Genomic DNA, 6,904 nt, shown 5'->3' with positions numbered 1-6,904 from the left:
CAGTGCGCATCCACGATCCCGCACTCGCAAGAATCGAACCCAGGACCTACCAGTCTCAAGCCAGAGCCCTTAACCGATAGACCACTGAGCTGAGGAGTCGCATAATAGGACGAAACGGCCGTCCAGTGCTTCCAGGTTTTCCATGGTGGTCTAGCTTCAATTGACTCACGCTTTCAACTATGAAAATACTAAATCTTCACAAAACCCCTTCTGATATTTAATTTGGTTAAGCTCTTTTGTTAACTTATTTAACGGACAGAGTCATTCGTACAATAACAACCTATCTAAACTATTTTAACTTTATTATTGTTGCACTTGTATGAATATGTATGCTTGAACATTTCTTACTGCCTACGCATATATTCATTCTGCTAACCGCTTAATTGATCCGATGATTCATTCATCTGCATACGTATATATATGTACACTTTAATTCTGTTCGCTGACTCGCACATTCGTTCATTGACTCGACTATTCGCTCGCTCACTCGCTTGCTTTTTGGCACTACTCTTTTATGCTTGCTTAACGTGCCTGTAATCTTAGATATATGTGCGTTGTTCAATAATAAACGCAATCAACTCTTCGTATTCGCCTTCTGGTTTATACACCGTAGGTGCGTTATCGAGTAACGTTTATCAGGACGAACAATATACGAAGTTTAAGGATAATATCGAATACCGACCACTACAGTGATTTGAACTAAAAATTTACAAAAAAACCAGTGGATTTCTTTCACATCTAGTGCACTGATAAATTTTCGTGAACTTATCCCATCTGGCTCCAAACACGATAACGAGCGAAAACAAATCAGATCTAGGTTAACCAAAAGTCTACGGAAAGATCATGAGCAGTGGTGGGCAACGAAAACAAAAGAGATGGAAAAGGCAGAGGCTTTGGGGAACACAAGACAGCTTTTCAAACTAATAAAAAAACTGGAATTAAGAAGTCAAGTGTGAGACAATCTCGGAAGAAAAATGGCACACTTATTTGCTCTCAGTCCACGAGTTTGGAACGTTTAGCGGAACACATTAAGGAGCAGTTCAGCTGAACTTTAGCTACTCTACAACTACCCATAATCTCTAAACAGGCTGAACAGAATATTGAATTAGGTTTCACGACTCCAGTTGAAGTTTAAAAAGCTATGGCTGATCTGAAACGATGAATAGCAGCTGGTCCAGATGGATTAACTCCAGAGATCTTTAAGGATGGTGGTCCAGTTTTAGCTAAAATCTGGAAACTGGATGTAATCCCATGTGACTGGTCACAATCACTTATTGTCCCAATATATAAGAAGGGGTCAAAATCATCCTATGATAACCACAGACGGTTTGGTTTGACTAATATAGCGTCTCCCTTACTTATAGTCACCTTTTGGCCTGATCATATATAGCTTTTATTTTTCACTTTATGGTGTGATGTGGTCGGGTACGTGTCTGTATATAAATTACGTATACATGAAATATAATATTCGTAAGATGGAGCCTGATTATTCTGTTCTGGACTCAAAGGTAGGGTAGGGAGAACTACCAGATCGAGGACCGATAAGAGCTTAGGGTTTACTCAAAGATAATTAGTGCCATAAGTGATTTCAATAGACGCTTTTGTCACGTGATATTAGTGAGCGGTTACAAGTCATAGCAAAACCGACATTAATTAATAGCCTGTGCTTTTATATGAAATACTGGATCCAAAACGACAGTTCAAAAGACCGTACAAAATGTCTCAGTTTATCTCGCTAAAACCAAGCCCCCGTGTTGATGAGCAGAATACATCGCATAAAATTATGATGGATTATCAGTTAATTTCATTCTTTCGAGTCGGAATGTGATGAAATTAGATGACCGAACATTAAGGTGGTTGAGAAAGCTGAAAGTAGCTACGAAAAGGAAAACACAATAAAAATTGAGGGACTAACTCGAGAGATCTTTGAGGAAGTGTTGATGCAACATCATTAGACAAAATGATTGTAATATTAGTTGAATTTAAACAGCACATCACAGTTTCCTCTCAAATTTAGTAACAACTTTATGTCTAGAGACTAGATATTAAAACGCCAATGAAGTTTTTTTGCAATGTCAGTAAACAGTGCTCCAATACTTCAAAATAACAAGGTCCTGAATTCTGATACATTTTAAAAATTCCTTAACTTTTATAATTAAACTACTTGCCTGAAAAGAATTAAGCTCTTTCCCATACATTTAAAGTCGTAACCGCCAAACCTGGGGAGGAAGATTTAAACAGGATTGTCAAATTTGATAGGCAATGTTACAAATTACACCCAACAATCGATCCCATTTGTACACATACACACTCCAAAGATCCACTGATTGGGTCTTTAATCTATATGAAATAGAGCAATACTTACGAGCTACCTCATCACACGTGACTAACACCAACTCCGCACATCCATACAAATAAATTGCATAAAGTATCAAATATATACAACAAACGAAAAAAGGATTGCGTTATGGGAATGAAAATTATCTGTCGTAAAAGAAAGCTAACAAGGAAGTTCAATCGTATTATTGATCACAGTTGGTAAAATGACAAAAAACTGGTAATGAAGAAAAATCATATTTAAGAATCACGAAGAAGATAAATGAAGTGACTGTAAATGTATCATATTTTCAATTACCAGTTATATGCAGTTTCAGAAGTATTAAAAAATAAACTGACAAAGTACATATACATAGATGTGATCACCTAGAGTCATGTGTATGTAAAGATAAAAATTCGAAAGGCAATAAAAAGCATCATATTCAACATACAAACAATTTGGACAAAAACCCAGCTAATCAACGATATTCAATGGGGCACCGTAGTCAATATTTATTCCTAGATTGGCAAAACTCTAAAAAACATTACGATAAAAAAGAAACAAAAATATTAGATCAACTGAATATGAAGCACCTATGTATACATCAACGATAGTACTGATGAAAATTCAGCTTTATTAGTGAGTGTATTCTCAAATTACAAATACATATCTCACTACGTTGTGAATCATATTGACAAATTTAAATTTGATAGAAAATTATTTGAAAAATCCAACCCATCTGCTAAAGTGAGAGCAATATTATTAGCGAGAATAAAATACTCCGATAGTATTCACTGACATATTCTGCATTACAATTTGGCTACAATAAAACGCTCCCGATCTCTGACTAATCTAAGTAAAGAGGAAGACAAACTAAACAGCATAGGTCAATAAGTTGAATAATGGTGAGACTCATCAAGCACAGATTTTTATACTTAGCTATAAGCAATACATTACGCGTGAGAGCTAGTGGATCAGTAAATTAGTGGTTAAGGTGTACGACGTCTAACCAGAAGGTCCCATTTCCCGATACCGCTTTATTTATTTCCATTTAGAAAACTGAACAACCCGTACACAAATCTGTGCTCAATAAACGAGTCACATCAGCCAACTGGTGACAAAAAAGATATGGCTCAAAATCGGTCAAAGTTATGTAGTACTTTTTTTCATTTGAAAATCACTCTATACTTCGCATTAATCAATTTTACTTGATTGATTTAATTATAATTTTCATTGTGATGACTGGTATGAGTATTATTCCCATTTCTCTCTCCTTGCTGTGCTGAGGTGATATATGGCATTTTGGATCAATACACATCTGTGTTGAAAATAAATTTTCAATCGAACAGCGAGAGTAGCAGATGAGCAACGTAATCATTGGAATAGATACAAAATGATGACGTATCCGATGAAGTGGATAGAAACTTTCACTTAAAAACGTTGACAAGTCAACTCAAGATGAAAAAAGAGACACAAATAGTTGGTTTTACGTACACAATAAGAATTTATTTTGGTTGTATATGTGAGGAACATAAATATCAGTGGTATGTGAAACATTGAAATTACTTCTCAACAACGATTCAGAAGACACTAAGAAGAGGTGGTTTGCTTGAACTCCTCGAATATTTTTTTTCACAAAGGAAGTTCATATTCAAACATTAGCTTTAGTAACTCAAAAACACTTTGCACATGCCGTTACATCAGTTACATCAACTAAGCTTCCTGTCATCAGGATAGGTTATAAAAAGCGTAGAGATTATGAATTATTGATATAGAGTCATAAAATAAGAAACAAATAAAGTCCTAATGATCGAACAACTGAAAGACTTAAAGATGTGACACATAAGAATTAAAAACACAGCAGTTGGTATTTAAAATTAAGTCCAAAAAACGACAATTGAAGTTTCCTAATAATAAATTTACGCTTTTCAATTATCTTCTTCTTTTAACCAGGGTCTCCCTCCCTATTGAAATGTTGCTACACTGATTTGTTTGGCCTAACTTTTGAATGCTTGTGTTGCATATTAAATTTGGTTTGAATGAAAATAATAATGCATAAAACAGCTATAAACTAAAATCAGCATCAAAATATTATGTAGAATATCTATCTACCATTAGAAAGAAAACCTGAATTTCGTTTTAATTCTTCCCACTAGGATTTCAAATTGATCGCCTGATTTCGGAGTTAATTAGACATAAATATATAAGTATTCATTAAGACTCATCAAGAAAATATTATTATAATCTCAAGAAAACCAATTAACTAATCGATTACTGCGAGTAGGGAAGCTGTTATTATGCTTACTGAGAGCATCTCCAAGATTAATATCATTTAATTCGCGAAAATACTTAAAGCAATATTACAAAGAGCAAACAAATTTACCGCAGTAAGATAATCATTAGCTGAACAAACAGTGGTATTAGAATCAATTTTCTTTTGAATATCAGCTGGATATATATTATCAGATGGCTTTTCATCGGAGACAGCCAGTTTATTAAAATCGTTTCCAAGACTACCTCTATTTGAACGATTTTCATTCGATATTGTATAACTATTTTGATTTTGTGCTCCATTCCTATTGTAATTTATCATTTTCATCAAACGATATTCATCAGATTGCTTCTGAATTGAATGAAAGTAATCAAATAACTCATTAAAGTTGATGTACACATTAACTACATTCTCTGCCGACTGGGGACCATTTGAAATCCGACTACTTAAAAAAGAGTGGATCAATACAAAAAGTAATGGTTTTAAAACTCATACCATATAATAATAAATGTTAGTTCAACATGTAAATCTCATTCAAGATAACTAAATCACTATACACAAATCGAATGAATAACAGTCCACTATAACAAATTTGCTCTTATTACACTAAACTGACTAAACACTCGCGTGGACTTCATTTTATTAAAGCTTGGGATGTCTAACTACTTTCTATTAGTAAGTAGCATAAACAGTTACCCACATTTGTTATAAAAAGTCATTGGGTGTGAAGTCATGTGGTCGAAAATGCATTTAACTTATAACGGATTCAAGTAATACATAAAAAGCTCGAAAGTTGGGAATGAGCCATACTAAATCATAAAACACACGCAAAAATCGGAACAGAATAACTACTATCAATAGAGAATTCTTTAAACTTGGCATTCAATAGAAAAGAACAAAAACAGTCAGTCATAACAGTAATCCGAAAATCCCTACCCTGTATCTCATTAAAGGACTTAACGTTTTAAAACATTATCAAGGTAATATAACTCTTGAAAGATAATCATAAGATTTCAAACACTAAAAAATAAAATGTTGATCGCTTCCAGATATACTTAAATGAGTTCTTGTTATATCATGTGGATCATTCTTAACATCTAATAACGCTCCAAGTCAATATTTAATTCTTTATGTTTCAGATCTGTAAATAAATAGAAACTAAAGAAAATAATTATTACACTGGATTATCTGAAATGTATTCCACAGGTGGCAAGCATTGTAAGCGTCGCCAAAGTGTCTGAAAGGCGTCTGTTTGTGGAAGACACATAAGTAGACAATATAAGGTTTCGCGAAGATCAGCACTGAATCGTTTATCAAGCATATGCATCCGAAGACCTGAAAAATGAAACATTACGTTTTAACTGTATATTGTATTTCTTTAGTGAGTAATATTTCGAAGTTTATCATACGTATGTATATGCCAAACTGCGTAGAAATAGTCAATTTTATTTACTAAAATAGTGTTCTATAATGAGATAGAAAGCAGCTAGTTAAACAAAAAACCTGGGATGTTATGTTGTCACGACTTGAAAATCAGATATTGAAAGGAAGTTATATGATAATCGGCCAGTTAAATACTGGTAAGGTGAAATAATTGTCCACTTGATAGCCATTAAGAACAGAATTATTAAAAGTTGTAATGATTTATACGAATATTCGTCAAGATTAGGACGAATAGCTTGACGAAAATTGAGCGCCGAGTATGATTGCTAGTTAATGGTTAAGAAAACAACTGGAAAGGAGTAGAAATGATAAAGTAAATAAAAACCAATAAAAAAGATAGATTATAGAAGATAGAAAGCGAGGTTAGGGTCATAGATGAATGAGGGATTGGGCATACTATTTTTCTAGGCAAATGTTAGGCTAAAACTGGTGGATAGCAATAGTCTGTGCTGTACGTAAGTTTTTCATTTGCATTCTTATTGAGCCGACTCCTCTGACTGCATGTAAACTTATAAAGGGGGCTTCTAGTGAAGCCGAGTGGCCAGAATTGACTAGATGCTCCAAGATTGATCTTTTAACTAACTTCTGTAACCGTTTAAAGAGCCAGGCGGTGTAATGTTCGAAGATGCATTTCGAACATCTCTCTTTGTGTGGCCAATATAACCTGCTCCACATGAGCAAATAAAGTGATAGATGCACATTGATTTCTCCCAAACTTTCAAGATCTCTGAGGAAAACGTTTGATTCGGCTGAGCTTTACATTATTTTTTCGGGTTGGCCCATGATTCAAAGTTGTGTGAAGGATAAGCTCCCGCATTGGGCGAAATCAGTGTGCATATATCACATTATTTGCTCATGTGGAGCAGGTTATA

Source organism: Schistosoma mansoni, chromosome W, assembly GCF_000237925.1.
Source record: "Schistosoma mansoni strain Puerto Rico chromosome W, complete genome".
In the NCBI taxonomy this organism is placed as follows: Eukaryota; Metazoa; Platyhelminthes; class Trematoda; order Strigeidida; family Schistosomatidae; genus Schistosoma; species Schistosoma mansoni.
This window is presented reverse-complemented; position numbering follows the sequence as displayed.